We start from the raw sequence: 24274 nt of genomic DNA, 5'->3' as shown, positions 1-24274 counted from the left end.
AAGATAGTTGGTGCAATTCTGATAGAAATCCCCACTCCATCAAAGATCCCTGCTGGGATTTGGCTCCCTGGGCTGAAGCTGTTTGCTAGGCTGTAGGGTCTGACTGTCTTGGTCTCTCCTGGGACATCGATTCAATCTGGGCAGGTGGTCCATTTTGGGGTCCAGGTCTAGGCTGGGCTGGAGGTGTTGATCCAGCTTCTTGCTGGCCTACAGATGGCTCTCCTGGGCCAACTCCTGGCTGGGCTACACACCCCTCTCTCAACTCTGGTTCCTATTGACTTCTAGATTCTATTCCTGGCTCAGGTCTCTGCTAAGAGGCAGCTTCCAGTTGAGTGAAGGGTGCCCTTTGCGTGGGAGGTGATTGCTGTGGTGCAGGCTCCTGTGGGGCAAGAAATTCCTGCTGTAAAGCACATTTTTGTTGGGTTCTAGGCTCCTGCTGGGATTCAGCTTCATGTTCATCAAGGGGCTCCTGCTGAGTGAGGGGTCTTTGCTGTGAAGCAGGCTCCCGTTGGGTGTTGGGTCCCTACCATGTCTTTGATGCTGGCTAGACTGTGGATTCCTTTTCTGGCCCAGTCTCTGGTTGGCTGATTAGTGTCCAGTGTGGCTCAGGTTCCAAGCTAGGCCTAGATACTGCCTTAGAACCTGTCTCCACTATTGTTATTTCCTTCACAGGAGATGTTGACCTCTCAGGCTTCATCCTTCTTCCCCTCCTCCCTCACACCTCCTTTGTCACAGATCCCTCATTGGTTCCCCATGATGGCACCTCCCTTTGGGTTCCACTCCTTCATCCTGACATCCCTGATCTTCCTTTTTAAGACAGTTCGCAAGACGGCTGAACACTGCTGGCCCCAACTCCTGTGCCAAGTGATGCAGCTCTTTGCCTCCTGCTGTGGGAGGAGGGATTAGGAACAGGAGGAGGCTGTGTGTCCAGCACTCTCCTTCCAGAGGGGAGGAGCTTGTTCTCTTATGTCATAAATGGGGCCCTGCTCCACTCACCGCTCACAAATGTTCTTTCTCCTAGAGCAAGCACCCCAATTTAGTCCTCTGTTTCATCTGGGATGACAGAAGCCAGATTCTGGATCAGTGTTCCACTTTTTTTTCTCTCATTCTGATGTTGAAGAAAGGGTCCTAGGTGGAGGCAGTCTCTATACTGTTGTAATAATCTTTTCACTTTTATTCATTCTTTCAAATGATTGACAGTTTAATTTCCTCATATTATTGCTTTGATCATTTTACTCCCATGTTAGAAAAATGACATCGTCCCATTTTTACAGCTTGAAGCCTTTTTAAATGGCATTTGATATCTTCCACACCATCTCTCTAGACTTGAACTATGGTTCTGCATATATGTCTTCTGTACTACATTGGAAACTCACAGAGTACAGTGACCGTTGATGATGATGATGATGATGATGGTAATGACAGTCGTAAACACTAAAGGCATTCTACATGCTAGGCAACTGTGCCAGTTATTGTCTTTTTAAACCTATATAATCTTTAATAACACCATGTCTGATTCATTGCTATACCTGCTTTCTTTGGCCCACCTAGCTCTTACCCCCGAAAAGTTTGTTGAATGAGTAAAAGAATAAATAGTTGGGCTGTAGAGGGAGGGAGAATGAGGGTGGTGGTGGGGAGAAGTGTGTGTGGAATCTGGGGAGTGTTTGGAGTGAACAGGGTAAAGTGGATCATCTGGATTGAGTTTGAGTTGCCAGACCCCATTTGAAAGAAATGATTTGGAGTATTTTCACTTGAAAATATTTATTGACTTCTGTTTGCTATTTGCCTGGTTGTATTTTAGGTCAGTTGGAACCAGCTAGAAAATGAGATTTCCTGGTTTCTGTCAGATAATTAAGCTTAAGCATGGGTTAAGAGGAGGGTACAGGAAAGACTGAGGAGAGAAGAAGGCACTAGAGGGAGCAATAATCTTGAGGAAAATGCTTTTTGAGACCACTGGCATGGAAACATGGAGGGGGAGCTTGAGGTGGGAAACCAGCACCCTCCCGGTGCCCTCACTGCCTCTTGACTGAGAATGTTTCATTGGGAGAGTGGGCTCTCAGAGCTCCTACAAAGACAGAGCAAAGCTTGCTAGCAGACATCATTTGAGAAATTGCTGGCAGGCTCTGGAGCGCTTGTTTAGCTTTCTGTGGTGACTTTGGTGCCCTAGCGTGAAAATAAAGACTAGAAATTAATGTTAAAAACGTTTTAAAAATTTAGTTTTTGTGGGAGCTTTTAAAATTATAAGACTTGTCCAGTGGGACAAATTAAAATAAAAAATATATCCAGTAAGAAGTAAAAGGACATTTCCCCTCCTCAACCTCCACTCCCCATTCCCCAGAGCTAACCACTGTTAATAGTTTGCTGCTACATACTCCTCCATAGCATTTTGTATGTAAACATAATAGTTTACTTTAAAAAACAAAAATGAGATTCTACTATACTTATTGCTTTGCTCTGCACCTTTAACAAATCTTTTATTATTGCAAAATATTACATATCTGTAGAGGTCCATGAAAACTCATGCGTGCAGTTCGATAGATAGTTGTAAAGCAGATACTCATAAAACTACTACCCAGACTTAGAAATAGAATATTGCCAACAACTTCCCTCCTTTTCTCATCACTATCCTCCCTCCCTACCTCACAGTGAGGTAATCTTCACTTTTATACTAAGCATTTACTTTCTCTTTATTGTGTTACCACCTACTTATGTATTCCTAAATAATTTAGTTTAATTTTACCTGTTTTTGATCTTTATGTATATGAAATCAAACTTTCCTATTCTCTCATGTCTTGTTCTTTTTTTTTTTTTTTACTCAAGGTTATGTTTGTAAGATTCATTTACATTGTTAGGTGTTTGCTCATTCACACTGATAAACAATATTTGAATACAACACCATTCGTTTATTCATTGGTCCATTTTCAGTTTGTGGTAGTTATGAGCAATGTTGGCATGAAATTTTCGTACATGTCTCCTGGTGTATATAAGCCTGTGTTGCTTTTGAGTATATACCTGAGAGTGGAATTGCTTGGTCACAAAGCTTAAACTTTAGTAGATCACTTTTTGAAAGTGATTTACCAATTTACACTCCCGTTAGCAGGTATGAGTGTTTCCCTGTCCTACTCTTTGTCAACATTTGGTATTGTCAGACTTTAAAATTTTTGCCAATCTGATGATCTGTAGTGATATCTGTTTGGGTTTAATTCACATTTTCCTGCTTACTAGTAAAGTTGAGTGCCATTTCATATGTTTGTTAGTTATTTGGATTTCCTTATCTCAGAAGTGCCTGTTCATGGTCTTTCATTTATTTGTCTGTTGTGTTGCCTGCATTCCTTTCATTGATCTTTCTTTCTATATTCTCCATATTAATCCTTTGTCAGTTATACATATTGCAGATATCATCTCCTACTTCTGGTTGTCACTTTGTTCTTTTGAAGACCAAAATTGCTTAATTTTAATGAAGTCAGGTTTATTAACCTTTTCTTTTATGGCTTATACATTTTGTATCTTATTTAGGAAATCCTTTCATACTCCAAAGTCATGAATATATTCGCCTGTATTCCCTTATAAATTTATCTTTAAAATTTAGATCTTTAATCCACTTGAAATTTATTTTTGTGAAGACGGTGAAGAAGTGGTTTCTATCTTTTTTTCACTGAATATGTTGTGGATATCTTTCTGATCAACACGTAATGATTTACCTCATTGTTTCTGACAACTGCATCATGCCCAATTAGCTGTGAATGAACATTTTTTATTTCCATTTATTTGTCAATACAAAAACAACTATGATTAATATTCTTGTGGGTATATCTGTGAGTATCCATGCTAGTATTTTATGCCAGAGATTTCTTGAAGTGAGACGACTGGGTTAAAAGGTACACGCATTTAAATTTTTGATAGGTACTTTCAAATTGTATTTTACTTCCATCAACAGTGATAAGGATCCTGATTTATTCCATTCTTGATAATATCATATCAATCACTTTAATATTTGACAATTTATTTTATTTTATTTATTTATTTTTTTAAGACTTTATTTTTTCCTTTTTCTCCCCAAAGCCCCCCGGTACATAGTTGTGTATTCTTCGTTGTGGGTTCCTCTAGTTGTGGCATGTGGGACGCTGCCTCAGCGTGGTCTGACGAGCAGTGCCATGTCCGCGCCCAGGATTCGAACCGATGAAACACTGGGCCGCCTGCAGCAGAGCGCGCGAACTTAACCACTCGGCCACGGGGCCAGCCCCGACAATTTATTTTTTATATGACATTTAAAGACTGCTAGCCTAAGGAGGAATCAAATTCTGTTTGACCCTGACACTGCATCATCTTCAGAGATCAATGACCAGGTCCCCAACAGCCCCATCTCCCTCCACTTTGATGAGCAATGCAGTTCTAAAATGTAAACATTTGATGAATCCTTTCTTGTATTAGGAGATTTTGATCCTGCTGTTTCTCCTTTTCCTATTCCCCCACAAGTTGACACTGAGTCTCAGGGGCTGACATGTGTGCTTATCCTGGTCTTCATTTCACCTCTCTTGTCTCTTCTCAACCCCTGATTCATCCCTAGTTCGTTCCACAGAGGGACTCTGGTTAAAGGAAGGTCATTATTTTGAAACTTACTGGTTTTCTTCACATTGCCCTTGAAATGATCACAGGGACACTACTTCTGTGGCAGTCCAAGCACTGTCATGGGTTTTCTTTTAGGGGCTCTCAGGAGCCAATCTAAAATAAGGGAAGTATTACTTAGATGGGAGGGTTAATATGTTCAAGAGTAGGGAATAGGGCAGGGCTCCTCTTGCCATCTTCATTTCCTTTCAGTTATTGTTTCCTACTGCAGTGGGGTGGGGAAAGGGGTCAACACAGAGCAATAGAGGTATCCAGTTATATGAGCCCTAGGACTTCTTCTGAGTTGTTTTGCCTGAGCTGTATTGGTAATAATTTGGTGGCAGGTTTAGAGGGGGCATCAGGATATCATTAGGGAGACCAGAAAATAAGGGATAAGACCTAGGTGTCTGCCTTGTAGGTTCTGCTTTACCTCAGGTAGGCCATTTTGCCTCTCTGATTTCAGTCCTATCTCTGAGTAAAATAAGGTTGAGAATAAGATCCAGGAAGCTTTTGGATGGCAGCCCTGAGTTCTTGGAGAAAAGGGTCACGGGGAGGGGGCAGCTAGAGATTCAGCCAGGTCTTCCCTCACCTTGGAGGAGTACAGCTCTTGCCTGAGTCTCAGGAAGAAAGCAAGCATTGGTGCTGCATGTGGTGGGCTGATGGAGAGGAGAATGGCTAAGGTCAACTCAGATAACATCTGACCTGGTCTCAGAGGGACTCAAAGGAGAGGGTTGGGATCATAATGGTGCATTGCTGTAGTTGATGCTGAGTTACTGACCTTTGCACTCACATTCTTGACCACCTGCCTGGAACCAGCTCCCAGAAGCCTGGCCTTGACTGCTGTGGCCTCTGGTGACCGCTGTCAGAAGGAAACAGTTCACTTGCCAGCACTGGAAAGGGACGGGGCCAACAGAAATGGTCTGCCAACTTTGGCCTACTCAGGTCATTGCAGTTCCATTTCTCTTCCCTTTTTTGCTTATGGATCTGGGGTACTTCAAGAGAGGAGTATTTTAAATGGATAAATAATTGAAGCTTAAATTGGGCCTAGAGAAAAGCTTAGCTGGAGATAAGTGGAGACAGAATGGCTTTAGGATGGAAGAGAGGACAAAAGGTGGGGGTAATCAAGACCTTACATCCTCCCACTCCCTACTCACACACACTTTAAAATCTTCATGACTTAAGAAATGAGAGCAGGGAGCAGATTATCCGATAAACCAGTCAGAATCTTCACCTGAGCTCCAAGTTTGCTGTCTTTGAATCCATAATCTCAGTTCAAGTATAAGAGGATGATATTTAGCTTTGTTCCCCTGGAACAAATCCATTCCTCTTTTGTCCTCTATTCAAGTCTGTCTTATCACCTGTGCTATCTGATTCCCATTTTGTGATACCTGAAATATTTTTGTGACAATCAAACATGATGGTTTATAGACTTGAGAGCTGGAGCTAGTTAGTACTGGGCCCAGATGAGGCTTCCTCTGTTTAATAGTTTCTGATATTTACTACCAGCCATCACATAGTTGCTCATTGTATTTAAGTGGAACTCTATTATTGTACAGTTATACATATAGTTTGGACAAGTTGTCTAGAGAGGACCCTCAGAGATCGTCTGGTTCAATCCAGGTCTCCTATTTCCCAGACTCGTGCCCTTTCTGTCGTACATATAGAGCATTTATTTCTCTGAGTATTGGTTTCCAAGTGTCCTCATGTGCTCTTAAAGTAATGTAAACAGGCATCCGTAGCCCCTGCCATCCCAACTGTTCTAATAGTTTACTCTCATCTGACCTCTACTCCTAGCTCCAGAGGAAAGCCATAGAATATTAGAGCCAGAAGCAATCTTGCAGATTATTTAGTTGAATCTCTGCCTTGAGATGTTTTTTTCATTCTAAATGTAGTATAATTATATTAGAGAAAATTTGGAAAGTACAAATGAAGGAGTCTTTACTCTTACTATCTGTTTGTATTTTGGCATGTTCCTGCATTTGATTTTCTGTATATAGTGATAACCACAGCATGTGAGCAAATTTCTTTTTGTTCACTTTATCTATGTATTTATTTATTTTGAGGAAGATTAACCCTGAGCTAACATCTGCCGCCAATCTTCCTCTTTTTTGCTGAGGAAGACTGGCCCCGAGCTAACATCCATGCCCAACTTCCTCTGCTTTATATGTAGGATGCCTGCCACAGCTTGGCTTGACAAGTGGTGTGTAGGTCCGCACCCAGTATCCAAAACGGGGAACCCCAGGCTGATGAAGTGGAATGTGCGAAATTAACTGCTGCACTACCAGGCTGGGCCTTTTTTTTTTAAACTTTTTTTTGAGGAAGATTAGCCCTGAGCTAACATCCGTGCCTGTCTTCCTCTACTTTATATGTGGGATGCCTGCCACAGCATGGCTTGATAAGCAGTGCGTAGGTCCGTGCCTGGGATCCAAACCGGCGAACTCCCAGTCGCTGAAGGAAAGTGCACAAACTTAACCACTACACCACCGGGCCGGCCTCTGTTCACTTTACAAGCATGTTCCTTTGTTGTCTTCATAGCAGAGATTTGTAATGACTGTGTAACACTCCCAACAAGTATATGTGCTTCACATTACTTAAGTATTCTCTCATTGCTGAATATTTAGATTGCTTTATTTTGGGATATTGATAAATTTCTTTGTGCTTGTAACTGTTTTCCAAATGTTGTACTAATTGTCTTGGGCAAGATTCCCAAAGTGGAATTAGTGGGTCAAAAGTTAAGAACAACTTTGTGTTTCTTGATATCATTACCAAATTGCTTTTAAAAGAGTTGTAGTAATTAACTAAATCACTATCTCTATTTTTTCAGATGGGTAAACTGAGGTCCAGAGAGAGCGAAAGAAATGCCCAGGTTCCCAAAGGTAATGGTGACAAATCTGGAGCTAAAACTTGGGTCCAAGATTGTTAGCCTGTTTTTCTTTCTGCAGCTCTGATAACTCTAATTTCATGGTGTCACTGACAATGAAGCCGCATGTTACTATAGGCTAATGTCTCAACCCTCATACATGTCTGGATGACCTTTATATTTTTTGCTATAGCTTTTATCACTTCTACTTTTATTTATTTCATAATTTTTCTTTAAATAAATGTAGTTGATCAAACAGCCTCATCCTATGCAATATTATCTGTGAGGTTACGAGTTTGATATATGCTTAGATTTTTTTCTAACATGCATTCAAATAAACCTATAAATATTAAAGTAAAAGCTAATTTATGTTCTACCTAAAATCAAATTTGGAAAATACTGATCCAGTGGGAGAAGAATGGACTTTATATCCAGACAGACTTGGGCTCAACTGCTTGTTCTGTCACTTAACTCTGTAGTCTTGGACACATCACTTAGCTTCTTTGGTCTTTGGTTCTTTGATTTGTAAAATGAGGACAATAGTATCTACCTTGAAGAGTTAGGAATAAATGAGCTACTGTGGGTGCCTAGTGCTCAGTGCCCAAGTAGGTTTTCAGTACATGATAGTTATTGTGGTTATTTTTCTAGACTTGTAGTTTTTTCCCAGGAGAGAATCTGTGCTGAAAAGTTAAGCTTGTTGCTTTCTCCTGACTCGTTTGTGTAAAACTTCCCACTTGTTAAGACTTGTGGTAGGTCAATCATAATTTTAACTTCCCAGTTCCACCACATATTAGCTTTGTGATTTTGAACAAGTTGCTTAACTTTTCTGTGCCTCATTTACCTAATTTGTAAAATGGGGCTAATAATAGCACATTAGCATTTGTATGCTTATGTCTGTTTCCTAGCTCTATCTACTGGAGCGCCTAGAAGCAATAGCACCTAGTGCAATGGGCAGTACCATTGGCCATGGTTTGTGAATCCCATTCTCCCATGAAAGGAACCAGGGCTCCTTGGAGAATGGCTGATTGCAGGCCCGGGGCAGGAAATTTGTACAAGATGAGCCTGAAACATCTTGTGGTGTCAGTCAGGAACTGCTAAACAAATGGTATATGAAGAAGACACAGAAGCCAACTTCAAGGAGCTCTAAATGGCCGATTTGGGGACAATATGAACAAAATAATAAATAATAATAGCAATGGCTTATAATCCACAAATATTCATGAGTCTTTACTTATATAAATAAATAATTGAATAAATAAATTGGAGAGAAGGAGCAGCTCTTTCTTAGGGTAGAATCCCAGCTAAGAAATGTAGAAGGAATGATGGTAATAGAAAATCACTGTTTGGCTAATACCATGGTAATACTTGTTGTAGGCAAGAATCATCAATGGACTATAAGAATTAATAGACAAAAGTATGATGAGAAGAAGCAGGATATTTGCATAGTCTCAGAGTATCTCTCCACAAGATACTTATTAATTACAATGGGAAAAATAGTAACTTTCCAGTAGAGAAACCTGGCAGACAGCACTTAACCAAGTGTTCAGTTAACATCAGTAATGAGAGTTATCAGTATCATAGGCATTCTGATGGGATGCACCTAGAAGGCACTCCTCACTTCTGTGATATTTTTGCCAAAAATGCATAATCTGAACTTAATCACAAGGAAACATCAGACAAAACCAAATCGAGGGACATTCTACAAAATAACTGACCAGCACTCTTCAAAAATGTCAAGGTCAGGAAAGACAAGAAGGCTGAGAAACTACCCTAGATTGGAGGAGACCAAGGAAACATGATAACTTTATTCAGTGTAGGATCCTGGATTGGATTCTGGACCAGAATAAGGACATTAATGTGATGATTAGCTAAATTTGAATATTTGTACGTTAGTTAATAGTATTGATCAATGCTAATTTCCAGGTCCCCAAGTCTGTTTACTCCTCTACTTTGCACACATCCCAGCTGCCTGTCAGTTCACTCTATCTGATTTTCCCTCCATGGACTTGGGTTTGGGTGGCGGGTCCTGTGTAACACGAGAGGGGTCTTTGGCTCCCTCACGTCCATTGATATGAAACAACCCCAAGACAAACAGAATTTTCTCTTGTTAATATTGACAATTACTTACAGCCCACTTCCAGAACATTATTTGTGCCAGCTCAGTCTCTCTGACTTACAAAGACCCCCGTCTGGGAATGAGGCAAGAGGGAAGTGGGGAGAAAATACTATTCCGCCACAGTTATTTGGTTTCCCTACTCTGCAGCATACTTAGCAGTCGTTCAGAAATATTTGTTGATCGATTCCATGGTTAATGTTGCTCTAATAATTGTCATTTATTCATACATGCATTCAGTGAACATTGGAGCACCTAAGGTGTGCCTGGTATTTGCCAGGTGGTGGTTCCTGAGAGGAGTAAGAGGTGATGCTGCTTCTGAGGAGCTCTTACTATACATGTAGACCCATGGAGATCTAATCCAAATGCTTTCTTTTGCAGAAGTGGAAATGAAAGTGCAGGAAGTTATATGGTTTGTTCAACATCACACAGTCACTTGGCCTCAAAGCTACAGGACTAAAAGTCAAGTTTCCTGACTTGCTGGAATTTCTGTTAGTGTGCAGCTGCCTGGCTGCTGCATGTGCACATGTGGTGAGTGCTAATAGGAGAGAGAGGACATTCAAAATGAAATGGGAGCCTCTGACACCTTGGGTTAGCCAGAAGGACATATCCAATCCAACCGTGACTGTAAAAAGGACCATCTGGACATTTACATTTTTTTTTGTTTTTCACTTTGAGCTTGAAATGAGAAAAACTGAGCCCAGAAAACTAAGAGTGGAAGATTTTCGTAGGATTGATGAGATGGGCCAAAAAGTCTGTGTTTACCTCTATCGAGGTGTTCCTCACTGAACTGTAATGTGGTGGCTTTGAATCAGGTTCCCCCCATAACCTAGAGCTCAGTGAGTACAGGGACCAGGTCTGATTCATCTTTGTCTCTCCAGTGCACAGGACATAGCAGGCTCTATTAAATATTTCTTAAAAAATAAAACTGAGTTTAAAGTGGCAGAATTGTCCGTGGGAGTGGGGTTGGACCCAGGGCTGAGGCAGGTTCCTCCCTCCCACCTCAGTGGATATGCCCAGAGTGGCAGTGGTGGTGGTTGCAGGAGTGGGGAGTCGGGGTAGGGGAAGTGATTGGGTGGTGCTGGCACAGGAGACGATGCCATTTCCAGTTACAATGCAGGGATCACAACAAACGCAGCTGCCACAGAGGCATTATGGCATTATCTCTTCTATCAGCCCCCAAGGAGACTGACTGCCTGCTTACACAGAAACGCATTGAGACTCTGAAGGCTTTTGGGGTTTTTGAAGAGGAAGAGGAAGTGCAGCACAGGGTTTTAATTTGGGGAAAATTAAATAACCTGGTTAAAGAGTGGATACGAGAAATCAGTGACAGCAAGAATCTTCCACAATCTGTAATTGAAAAGTTTGGAGGAAAAATTTTAAGTTTGGATGTTACAGATTAGGAGTACATACAAAAGGTGCTGATATTGATGCGTTGTGTGTTGCACCCAGACATGCTGATCGAAGTGACTTTTCACTTCATTCTATGATAAATTGAAATTACAAGAAGAAGTAAAAGATTTAAGAGCTGTTGGAGAGGCATTTGTACCAGTTATCAAACTGTGTTTTGATGGGACAGAGTTTGATATTTTGTTTGAAAGATGAGCACTGCAGACTATTCCAGAAGACTTGGACTTAAGAGATGACAGTATGCTTACAAATTTAGATATAAGATGCATAAGAAGTCTTAATGATTGCAGGGTAACTGATGAAATTCTACATTTAGTACCAAATATTGACAACTTCAGGTTAACTCTGAGAGCCATCAATCTGTGGGCCAAACGCCACAACATCTATTCCAATATAATAGATATCCTCAGTGTTGTTTCCTGGGCTATGCTAGCAGCAAGAACTTGCTAGCTGTATCCAAATGCAATAACATCAACTCTCATATGTAAATTTTTCTGGGTATTTTCTAAATAGTACGTGTTTAGATTATGTTAAAATAAAATTGATTGTAGACACTGAAAATAAAACTGAGTGAAAAGTAAACACCTACACACGTATAGGATGCCTGAGCAGCATCACAAGTAGGGAAAGCAGTATCCTCAAATCAGCTGAATGGTCTTTGGCTTCTTCCATATAGGTGTAGCGCGCAGGATGGAGAAGCAGGTGGTCCTGTGGCTCTGCTGCTCTGGTTAGAACACACCTAGAATTCAGAGTTTCCCTTGTGGTTGACACACTTCGCTTGCCCACCCGAAAGTGACAGGAGGGTGCAGGGACTTCAGAATATGTAATTTGGGAAGTGGCTGAGGGAAGATGGCAGGGATGCATGGTGTTTGAATGTCTGTTGTGTGAAAAGGTATTAAACTTATTTCAATGCCTATGCAGAGTAGGGCTAGGCTTGATGAGTATGCATCAGACCCATTTTGGCTCAGGAGGAAAAAGAACTGATACAGTAAAGTTAGTTTCCTTGGAAAATTGTAAGTTTGCTGGCAGAGTTCCAGCAGGGGCTGGATGTCTGAAAATAACTGTCACAGTGTTTTTTTGAAAGTTACAAGATGACAAGAGATTTTCACATATTGAGGTATATGGGTAACTATTCGAGTTCAAAACTGATTAAGCTTGAACTAAAAAGACTGACTTATGCCCTATTAAACATACATTGTACATCTGCTTATCCGTTAAAGTAAAGAATGCAATCTCTTAAGATAAGAATGGATGCTTCACCTCCTACATCCTGTTGGTAACATCCAGATTAGTCCCTTTCCTGACATCAGGGTCATGTTGAACTGCTAATTTTCAACTGAATGCCCCTTTGAAATTTTGATGGAAATATAACCTGGGTGTGTTTAATGTATGTTCTTTGTTCTAAAAAGATGTAAGACTGTACTGAAACCTAGGCTTCTCTGGAACACCTTCTAAGGCCTTCCCAGGTTATAATCCTCACTCTGACTCATAATAAGCTCACCCCAAGATTGATTTATAGGTTGGTTGTGTATTATGTGTGTCAACAAAGGGCAGAGCTTTGCTTGGAGCCCAGGTTTCACACTAATACCACATTTTATTAGGTATTATAAAAACTGCCCTTTGAAATGTGACATTATGATGCAGGCTGAGCTCTATCTGACAGTTACTTCCGGTCATTGTGGGTGGTTTTGATTCTCTTATCTAACTGTGGCTTGGACTTCACCTCCTCTGCCAATCCACCTGCTCCTTTACTAGTGGGAGTGTTAAGATTAGGTGCATTTACTGATCTTGGCCACAGGAGACAGTGCTGCCCCACTGGTCTTCCTAAGACCTCTATCTGGATGTGGGCAAGTCTGAGAGGAGAGGTTAGGATTAGGAAAAGAGCACAGATGAAGTTAATAAGAAAACGTTCTGTTTTGTTTTTTGTTTTTTCCTGTGAAGTGACAGAGTTGAGGTGAGTCAGAACAATTTGGAGAAGTGTCTCAAAATTTGATGCACTTCTGGATCACTTGAGGATCTTGTTTAAATACAGATTTGATTCTTCTGGTGGGGCCTGAGATTCTGAACTTCTCATAAGCTTTTGGACAATGCTTTGTTGCTGTTTGGTGGAGCCACACTTTGAGTAGCAAAGTTTGGAGATCATTTAGAGATTGTCTCACTTCACCCAATTTATGGATGAGGAGAAACTGAAGTCCAGAGAGAGAATATGGGTTGCCTGATGTAGCCATGACTTTATTGTGTAACTTTTTACATTTAAACTCAAGCTTCTGACTCTTAGTGCAGTTCTTGCTCCACTATATTGTGTGCCTCTCTTTACTGTTGTTAGTGGCATCTCTTTAGCTTAGGAACCCAGAACTCCCATTTTCACCCCCGTCCCATTGGTCTTTGCTCAAAGGTTTCACATTGGTGACTCCCTTACTCAAAACTTTCAGTGGCTCTTCCGTAACCACAAGACCGAGTTCAAATGTCTCTGTCTAATTTTCATGGCTGTACAACACAAGGTCCCACGTTAGCAAGCCTACCTAACTTCCCTGTGTCTTAACCCTGTCTTTCTGCTGTAGCCATCCCTGCCCCTTCCTCTTACCAGACATACTGTGATCAGTCCTCTCTCAGTGGTAGTGGTATTGGCATGGATATTGGAATTAGACATCACTACTTTCTAATCCCAGATCCACCACTGACTTTGCCAAGTTACTTCACCTTTTGAATGATCAGCATCCTCCTCTGAAATAACCCTTATGGTGGTTGAGAGAATAAATAAAATAACGTATGCAAACCCACTCTCATTCCTGAAGTCCCTTTGAAAGCTAGCTTCTACAGTGGTGCCTGATACCTGGTTCCCTGTGCTTGTGTTTATTCTTGTCTCTGTTTCCCTAGGACTCAACCATTTAAAAGCCTAACCTGCATCCCGCCTCTTTCCTGAAACCTTTCCCAGCCATTCCTGACCCAGTTGATCCCATCTGTCTGTAAATTATTTCACCCATGTGTTAGCATTTAATTATGTGCCATCCCTCTCAGTGAGACCCCATAGAGAGTCTTGAGGGATAATTGACTGTGTAATAATTGAGGGATAATTGAGTGAATTCTTTATTAGTACACCCTTTGTATTTGAGCTGCCTTCTCTTTTGTCACTTATTGACTGGCAGTTCCTCCTGCACCAGCCACACCAGATCCTAGTAGTTTGTGAATACCTCAGGGCTAGTTCTTATCAGGGTCCTTCCTGTGGTGTTTCCCTTTGCGTGTTATCAGATAACCCTTCCAAAGGGAGGGGTTGATGAAATCTCTTTGTGGAAACTCCAAGATAATAACACTAAGGAAGTCTACCACAGTATCATTACTTCAACAACCTGGTGACAGGAGATGTGTACACTTTGTTATTTCATGAAATTTACAACAGGGTCCTTACTCTCTTACATCAAAAGAGATTAAGGTCAAAAGACTAAGTGAGGAGGGTAAGGTTGTTTATGGGAGGTCATGTACCTCTGACCTAGATTCTGTGAATTTACATTCACCCATCCCTGAAAGTGTTCCCGTTTGCATGTGTGGTGGTATATTTATATCACATGATCCATAATTCCCTCCCTCAGTGGCAATTAGTAGCTCAGGTCATGTTTATGACAGTAAAATTACATGGTGTGTGCTTTTGCTGCAGCAAAGGTTTCTCTGAGGTCTGGAGAGAAATTAGACCAAGAGGACTGGACACTTCACTGAGAGTCCTGCCTTTTCTTCTTATTGGACAGCAGTCTACTCACCTATCGCTTTCTCAATGAGGGGATTTTTTGTCTTTCATTTCCCCTACCATGGGTCCATGCTAATGTCCGCATATATTTATCTGTGCCTCCAATGGCTGTTCTTTTAAAAAGAGACACCCAAGGACGGGCTTCCTTACTGATTTCCAGGATTCTAATCTTCATTGTCTAAGCTGGTGATTTCCAACCCTGGTTGCTGGTTAGAATCACCAGCAGCATGTTTAAAACCTACCAATGCCCGTGCCTTATCCTCAGAGAGTCTGATTGGATTGGTGTATGGTATGGCCCAGGCATTGGTAGTTTAAAAAAGCTTCCACATAAAATAGTCATTTTACAGTGGATAAACCTTAGCCAAGTGTTCAAAGTTAACATCATCAGTAAGGAGCGATATCGATATCATTGGCCTGATATGATGGACTGAGAAGGCACAGCATCCCTTCTGTGGTATTCTTGCAAAAGTGCATCACCTAAGTTTAATCATGAGGAAATGTTAGATAAGCCCAAACTGAGGGTCATTCTACAAAGTGGCCATCATTCTTCAAAAATATTAAGATCCTGAAGATAAATTCTGAAGAACTGGCCCTCATTAAAGAGACTGAGGAGAAAACAACAGCTAAATGTATTGTCCAGTCCTGGATTGGATCCTAGTTTAGACAAAGGACATTAGTGGGGAGGTCAATGAAATTTGAACAAGATCTGTAGATTAGTTCATTGTATTCTATCAATGATAATTCATTGATTTTGATAATGATACTGAGGTTATCTACAGCATTAATGTTTGAGGAAGTTGAGCGAAGGGTATAGGGGGACTTTGAGTATTTTTGGAACATTTTGAATGTCTGAAATTAGGTTAAAATGAAAAGTTAAAAGAAGAAAAGACAGAAGTTCCCAGGTAATTTATGAGTTGCCAGAGTTGAGAACCAATTCCCTAAGTGATCTTGCCTAATACTCTTAGAGGAATCTTCCTGAAAATGCTCTTTTGTCCTGTTCCTGACCTTCCTAGAGTGTTCCAGTGACTGCTGTCATCTTCAGGATGAAGTTCAAATTCCTTAGGCTGCCATTCCAAGACCCTGTAGCATGGCCCCAATAGTTCCCTTCATCTATGTAGTAAGTCCTGAACCTGCATTTTACTCTCTGATGTCTGGGTTTGTTCTAATTATTTTCCTTCTCTCTATAATACCCTTACCCTTGTGGGGAATCAGAATTGACCACCCCATAATGTGTCTCTTTGGCATGAGGATTATTTTGGACTGGTTACTTTTAAGAACTGCTGACATGGGAAAAGCTCTGAAAAGTAGAACTTACCCTTTGAAAGAGATATTTATTCACATTTCTGAGGGAAATCTCCACCTGTAAAGATATCTCCCTCTCTGTACCAGGAAGAAGGGGGATGTCCTTATCCCTAGAAACTCTTAATGTGGAAGGCAAGGACTTAAATCTGCATAATAACCTTACTCTTGTTTACTGTGCTTTTCTGGTAATCTCCTGTAACTGACTTCCCCCACCCCCACATCTTCCTTTGTCTTTAGGTGAAGATAGTAGTTAAGGGAACAGCCTCCGCCATTTTGGCGAGTTACCCAGTTTCTTGGGTTTCTCCTGTGTGTACATGTTACAAAGGTTTGTTTGATTTTCTCCTGTTATTTTGTCTCATGTCAATTTAATTCATAGCCCAGCCAGAAGGACCGAGAGGGTAGAGGATTTGTCTTCCTCCCCTACAGTTGTCAGCTTGGATGAGATAAAACTTCACTGGCTAGACCTTGAACGCTCCTGGACTACTGTGGCTGAAAGATCTGGGACCCCTGACAAGAGTCAGCAGGAGGTAAAAGTTCTTACCACATCAGTCTCCTGGATGTCTGCCTGCATTGTCCAATGGAAGCAAGAGTAGTGAGTTTTTTTGTTTTTCTAAATTTAGATTAGCAGGAGAAAATATTAGTGAAACTAGCTTCTTAGACTCAGTGACTCTAGGAAATTTGGTTGAGTACTCATTGGTTGTAGATTGTTTTCCTCCAAGAGATAGTATTTTTCTTTGTCTCTGTCTTTTTTTGTCATTCATCATAAGACATGTGCATCTCTATAAGCCTATTGTTTGGGAATAAGCACTTGAGGTAAAAACTTGCTAAGGGCATCTTGGAAGCCAAAAAGACTGAAAATTTGGTGGACACAGGTCAAGCTGTTAAGAGCCACTGGGGCACTCACTACCTCAAGAAGTCTCCATCATCAAGTAATATGTTGGTCACAGAATGGGGCAAATGACACAGGTCTCCACACCAACTTCAAGAAAATGTCAGTGCAGTGACAAGTTACTCTCTAAAGCACACACGATCCCCAACCCTGCAGCTCCTCTCTCCTGGGTATTAACTTGGTGTGAGAGAACAAATGCTTAGATAAAGCTGTTAGTGTGCATCAGATGAGGCTTTTCTTTTGTATTGTTCTGTGTCTTTGGAACTTGGCTTTGTGAACTTTTTGGTCTGTGCCATCTGGAGGATGCATGTACCACATGCATCTTGGTGGCCAATCGAGTAGACTGGGATTCCAGGACACTCTCTTTATCTGGCTGTGTCGGCTTTCAGAGGAGTTTGTCACAAGGGGTCCCCATTGCTTTCATTAGGGGCCTTTGTCATCTCAACCTTCGTTGCTTGTTAAGGCAAATATGCCCCAGAAACTCCATCTTCAGGAAAACTTGACTACTTTCTGTGTGCCTTTATGATGCAGATTTTCTGCTCCCATCTTTTCTAGGATCTGAGAGCCATTCTTTGAAATACAAATGTTTCTCATAAACTAGTGAGTTTTGTATTTAACCTGATTCATAACAAAAATTTAACATCTTTGTCTGTGTCTACCTGTGTGGTTATGTGTATATATATGTGTGTTATATATGTGTGATATTTTATCTCCGGATGGTATGACCAAAATTAAGAGCTGTATTTAATTGACTTAAAGTAAGCACTTACATGTAATTCAAGTTAACATGATATGTGACAAGAGATTTTCACATGTTGATATATATGGGGTAACTATTCAGGTTCAAAACTGATTCAACTTAAACCAAAAGCCTGACTTATGACCTGTCAAACATACATTGTGTGTTCCACATATAAAGTAGAGGAAGAGCCAGTCTTCCACAGCAAAAAGAGGAGGATTGGCAACAGTTAGCTCAGGGCTAATCTTCCTCAGGAAAAAAAAAAAGAATTATAGCTAATTTTGTCTAATATCTCATGAAGTTTTCATGGGTAATATAAACACAATTATTGGGAACAAATGATTTAGATGTAAATGAGATAGTTTAAACTTTCATCAATAATTATATTTTATGTCATGTATTTAATAACTTCCAAAATCTCTTTAGTAATTTGAAACTTTGAAGTTTTGCTCAATCAAATGATGGAAAATTCATTTGGAAATGACAGCAAAACCATAAGTTAAGATACAAAAGAAATGAGGCTGGCTGGGAAGATGGTGGCATAGGAGGACTCTGAACTAACCTCCTCCAATTGACACAAGAAATTTAAAAATATCCTTGGAACCATTACCCCTTAGAGAGAACTGAAAACTGGATAAAAAGAGCCCCACAACAAGGGATAGTGCTTAATTAGGTGAAAGAGTCAGAACTACATTTCTGGAATGGAAAAAGCCACATTCAAGCCATGGCATTTCATGACTGAGAGCAATCTTAAGGCACAAAGTGTTCCCTGCAGGAGCAAGAGATCTGAGCAGGAGAACTGTGCCAAAATGAGCAGCATTTGAACTCAGTACAACCAAGACAAGTGTCATAATATCTGCCTTTGCTGGCTGTTAAAAAAATGGGGCACAGCCCCAGAAGGGCTATTGGACATAAGAGAAAGAAAAGCCTCTTACGGGACCCATGCACAAATTCACCCATTTTGGAAAGCAACCTAAAATCACCAGAAAGAAAGGTATACATTCCTTTGGTGAAAAGAGACTCATTTGATAGGCTCTGGGCACATCTCAGTGAGAGGTGAGACCTCCCCAGGCTGGGACCACCTCTCCAGGAACTGAGACATTGGCAGCAGCCATTATTTTGATCCACTGCAGGCAACCAACACAGACACTGAAAGATGCCATTGGAGTTCTTGCCCTGGCCTGTTAGTGCAGGGGTCTCTCCCACTGACTAGAGTGCTGATTTAATCAAGCTCAGCCAGTACAGCCAGACCACCCTAGGGACTGGCTCAACTCAATATCAAGCCCTTGGGCAACTTGTGAACACATATACGCAGGGTGTGAGGGATGTCGGCAGCAGGGAAAGAGGGTCTGCCTATGTCATGCCAGGCATACGTGAGGGTCAGTGAGTGTGCAAGGGGCAGGACTGCATTGGTGGAGTGAGAGGGGCCTCTGCAGTGGGGAAAGTAGGTCTGCTTCATTGTCTTGGGTAGTGCACACAGGGAAGGAATGTATTGATGGGTTGTGTGGGCCTGCAGGTGGTGGGGCTTGCCAGCTGCAAACCTGTGCTTCTCAAACAGCCACCTAGAGGAGTGTTTCCACTTTCTAATGCCTGAAAAGATTGTGTGCTTCCATGCCTGGGGCCAGCACCATCCAGCTTCAATCCTGAGAGAACGGACAACAGCCTTGCAGGCCAGAGGCCTAAAGAAATTATAAGCCCCTGAGCCTAGCAACAAGCCACACTGAGGGCCTACTCACTTAACATAGAAACTGCAACAAGAATGTGCTATTACTCCTTTCAGCTAATTGTGCTGGTACTTCTCATGCCTGATAAAGTGAAGTGACAATAGAATCTATACACAGCTAAGCATTACAACCAGCCAACTAGGGGAACACCCTAACCTCCTTGTGCCCTTGAAGCAAGTGAAATGCTGCCACAACAGAAGAACACACATAGCCCACACAGGGGACACTCCTGGAACATGTAAAACTGCTGACAAGAGGGAAGCACACTACTGGGTCTCATAAAGCATCATTTACATAAGCCCACCTCTCCAAGATCAGGAGATTTAGCTGATCTACCTAATGCATAAATATAAACAAAGAGTAAGAGGCACAATGAAGAGACAAACACATATTTTCCAAATAAGAGAACAGGACAAATCCTCAAAAAAAGCACTAAACAAAGCAGAGGTAAACAATCGTATGAAGAGTACAAACTAATAGTTATAAGGATGCTCACAGATCTTGGGAGAAGAATGGAAGAATTAAGTGAGAACTTCAAAAAAGAATTGGAAAATATAAAAAGAACCAATCAGAAATGGAGACTATAACACTGGAAGTGAAAAATTCAGTAGAGGGAATCAATAGCAGAGTAGATGTTACAAAAGAAAAGATCACTGAGCTGGATGAAAGACCAGAGGAAATCAAGCTGAACAGATAAAAGAAAAAAGAATTAAAAACAATGAGAACAGTCTAAGGGAACTCTGGGACAACATCAAGCACACTAACATCCATATTATAGGTGTCCCAAAAGGAGACTAGAAAGACAAAGGGGCATAGAATCTATTTGAAGATATAATAGCTGAAAACTTTCCTTAACCTAAGGAAAGAAACAGACATCCAGGTACAGGAAGCACAGAGAGCACCTAAAAGGGGTAACGCTAAGGGGCCCACAAAAAGACACATTATAATTAAAATGTCAAAAATTAAGAGAAAGAGAGAATTCTAAAAGCTGGAAGAGAAAGAAAACAAGTCTCATACAGAGGAAACCCTGGAGGCTATCACCAGACTACTCAGCAGAAAGGTTACAGGGTAGAATAGAGTGGCTTGATATATTTGAAGTGCTGAAAGGAAAGCACCTACAGCCAAGAATACTCTGCCTGGCAAGGTTATCATTCAGAATGGAAGGAGAGATAAAGAGTTTTCCAGACAAGCAAAAATGAAAGGAAGTTTTCCTGAAGAAACCACCACATGAGAAGTGCTAAAGGGATTTAAGTGGAAAAGAGATGACCACAAATAGGAATAAGAAAATTATCAAAAAAAGACCAATAAAATCAGTGGTGAAGGTGAATATACAGTAAAAGTACTAGATCAACAACCTATGAAACTAATATGAATGTTAAAAGACAAAAATACTCAAATTATCTATTTCCATGATAAGAGGATAATGCATACACATGCACAAAAAAGAGGTTACAAATGATATCAAAAACATAAAATGTGGAAGGAAGGAAGTAAAAGAGTAGAGTTTTTAGCAAGAGGTCAAATGTAAGAGACCATGAACATAATATACATAGCTATATAAGTACATTATTAAATATGGACCTCACGGTAATCACACACCAGAAACCTATAACAAATAAATGAAAAAAGTAACATAAAGGAACCAAAATGTAATACTGAAGAAAGCCATTAAACCACAATGGAAGAGAACAAGAGAAGAAGAAAGAAACAGAGAATTACTAAAACACCCAGAAAAAAGTAACAAAATGGCAATAAGTACATACTTATCAATAGCTACTTTAAATGTTAATCAACTAAATGCTTCAGTCAAAAGACATTGGATGGCTGATTGGGTAAAAATACAAGACCCATATATATATATACATATATATATATATATATAACATATATATATATATGCTGCATACAAGAGAAACACTTCAGATCTAAAGATACTCAGAAAATGAAAGTGAAAGAATGGAAAAAGATATTCCATGCAAATGACAATGAAAAAGAAAGCTGGGGTACCAATAAGTATATCAGAAAAAATAGACTTTTAAACAAAAACTGTAACAAGGGACAAAGAAAGGCACTACGTACTGTTAAAGGAAATAATCCAAGAAGAGGACATAACACTTGTAAATATCTCTGCACCCAACATAGGAACACCTAAATATATAAAGCAATTATTAACAGACATAAAAAGAGACATAGTAACACAATAATTGTAAGGGACTTTACCACTCCACTTTCATCACTGGATAGCTTATCCAAAGAGAAGATCACTATTGAAACATGGGCCTTAAATGACACATTAGACCAAATGGACTTAGTAGATATATACAGAACATTCCATCCAAAAACCACAGAATACACATTACTTTTGAATGTACATGGAACATTCTCCAGGATAGATCACATATTAGGCCACAAAATAAGTCACAATAAATTTAAAATGAATGAAATACTACCAAGCATTTTTTCAGATCACAGTGGTATGAAACTAGAAATGAACTGTAGGAATACAATTGGTAAAGTCAGACATATGTGGAGATTAAACAAAATGACACTGAACAATAATTTGGTCAAAAAAAGAAATCAGGGGCCAGCCTGATGGTGCAGCGGTTAAATGCACACATTCCACTTCAGCAGACTAGAGTTCACTGGTTCGGATCCCAAGTGCAGACATGGCACTGCTTGGCAAGCCATGCTGTGGTAGGTATCCCACATATAAAATAGAGGAAGATGGGCACGGATGTTATCTCAGGGCCAGTCTTCTTCAGCAAAAAGAGGAGGATTGATGGCAGATGTTAGCTTGGGGCTAATCTTCCTCAAAAAAAAAAAAAAAGTCAAGGGAGAAATCAAAACCTACCTGGAGGGGCCAGCCCTGTGGCCAAGTGGTTAAGTTCACATGCTCCACTGCAGCGGCCCAGGGTTTCGCTGGTTCAGATCCTGGGTGTGGACATGGCACCACTCATCAGGCCGCATTGAGGTGGCGTCCCACATGGCACAATTAGAAGGACATGCAGCTAAGATATACAACTATGTACCAGGGTGATTTGGCGAGATAAAGCAGAAACAAAAACAAAAACAAAAACAAAAACCTACCTGGAGACAAATGAAAATGAAAATATGACATGCCACAAGGTTTTAGAAAGAGCAAAAGTGGTTCTAAGAGGTGAGTTTATAGCAATACAGGCGTACCTCAACAGACAAGAAAAATCTCAAATAACAATCTAACAATGCACCGAAAAGAATTGGAAAAAGAATAGCAAACAAACCCCAAAATCAGTAGAAGAAAGGAAATAATAAAAATCAGAGCAGGAATAAATGAAATAGAGACTGAAAAAACAATAGAAAGGATCAGTGAAACTACCAGCTGGTTCTTTGAGAAGATAAACAAAATTGACAAAGCTTTAGCTAGACCCACCAAGAAAAAGGAGAGAAGGGTCAAATAAATAAAATCAGAAGGAGGAGAAATTACAATGGAGACCTCAGAAATACAACAAATTAGAATACTATGAAAAGGTATATGCCAACAAATTGGATAATCTAGAAGAAATGGATAAATTCTTAAGATCATACAAACTTCCAAAACTGGATCAAGAAGAAATAAAGAATTTTAATAGATCAATCACCAATGAGAAGATTGAAAGAGTAAGCAAAAAACTCCAAAAATCGAAATCCGGGACCAGATGGTTTCCTTGGTGAATTCTATGAAATATTCAAAGGACATTTAATACCTGTCCTTCTCCAAATCTTCCAAAAAAGTGAAGTGGAGGGGAAGCTTCCTAACTCATTCTATGAGGCCAACGTTACCCTGATACCAAAATGAGACAATGACAACACAAAAAAAGAAAATTACACGAGAGCAGTTCTTAAAGGATTTGATGGAGGAGGGCAGGCAGGGATCACCTTCAGAGCAGGCTGCCAGTGGTATCATGGCGACCCGGAAGCCCTCCTCCCTGAAGAACATGAAACTGATGATGACTCTTCTGAAATGTTGGACTTAAGTGAGTAGGCAAGAAGACACCATTGGTGGAATCGAGTGTTTGTCTATAATTCCAAACCTATGGTAGAAAAAATACTCAGTAGCCACTCAGATTATTATGGGTGGAGTGACTGACTGGTGTGTGGGGTTTTTGTTCCAGAAGGTTGAAAAGCTTGCAGCAACTGCAGTAGACGGTGGCTTTCTTCTCATTCAGATTGCCAGTCTCAGTGGCTATGTGCAGATCGACTGGAAGAGAGGTGAAAAAGATGTAAACAAAGCAAAAAGACATTTAAGAAATGAGCAAATAAAGCAGCACCAGAATTCAACAAGATAATTGAAGAAGCAACAGAATTTGTTAAACAAAACATTGTGATATCCAGTGGATTTGTGGGAGGCTTTTGGCTAGGACTTACATCTTAAGGATATGGATGTTCCATCACAGTGGCGTCTCCTGTGAGAAGAGAAGTGGTGGTGACAAGGTGGTCTCATTACACCCTGCCAGATTCTCCAGACAACAAGAAATAACTAGCTGAACAACTCCAAACTTACACCTTAACATTTTGCCGTCTGAAGCTTGGAAAACTAGTATCTGTTGTAAAATAACATATATGTGCACAATAGTATTCCTGAGAAAAACATGGCTTTCACCGTTTTTAAAAAATGTTCGTTTGTTTACAAATTTGCCCCTAAATATCACCATTGTATGTTGATATGGAAAAAAATCTCTTGGATATGTGACCCAGTGAAATACTATCCTTGTTTTATTTAAATAAAATGTCCTTCATTGTGCTTTATAGTAAAGTGCTAATAATTAAAAATTTGTAAAATATCTTCAACATTAGGGCTGAGTTTTTTTAGAGATAAATTTGCAATAAACTGAAGAAATATAATGCCCTTTTGTGGAAGGATTTAGAAATAATAGA

General features: G+C 40.3%; 2 pseudogenes; both read left to right on the top strand.

Annotated features, from left to right (window-relative positions):
• Positions 1–11546, top strand: part of LOC123281331 (poly(A) polymerase alpha pseudogene) — a 296804-nt pseudogene extending 285258 nt beyond the window's left edge.
• An 11315-nt stretch (positions 11547–22861) lies between these two features.
• Positions 22862–24143, top strand: LOC123281327 (FUN14 domain-containing protein 1-like; annotated as a pseudogene).
• Positions 24144–24274: the final 131 nt, after the last annotated feature.

The sequence above is a fragment of the Equus asinus genome, chromosome 26 (genome assembly GCF_041296235.1).
Source record: "Equus asinus isolate D_3611 breed Donkey chromosome 26, EquAss-T2T_v2, whole genome shotgun sequence".
Lineage (NCBI taxonomy): Eukaryota > Metazoa > Chordata > Mammalia > Perissodactyla > Equidae > Equus > Equus asinus.
Note: the sequence above shows the minus strand (reverse complement) of the source record. Positions and strands in the feature narration are given on the sequence as shown.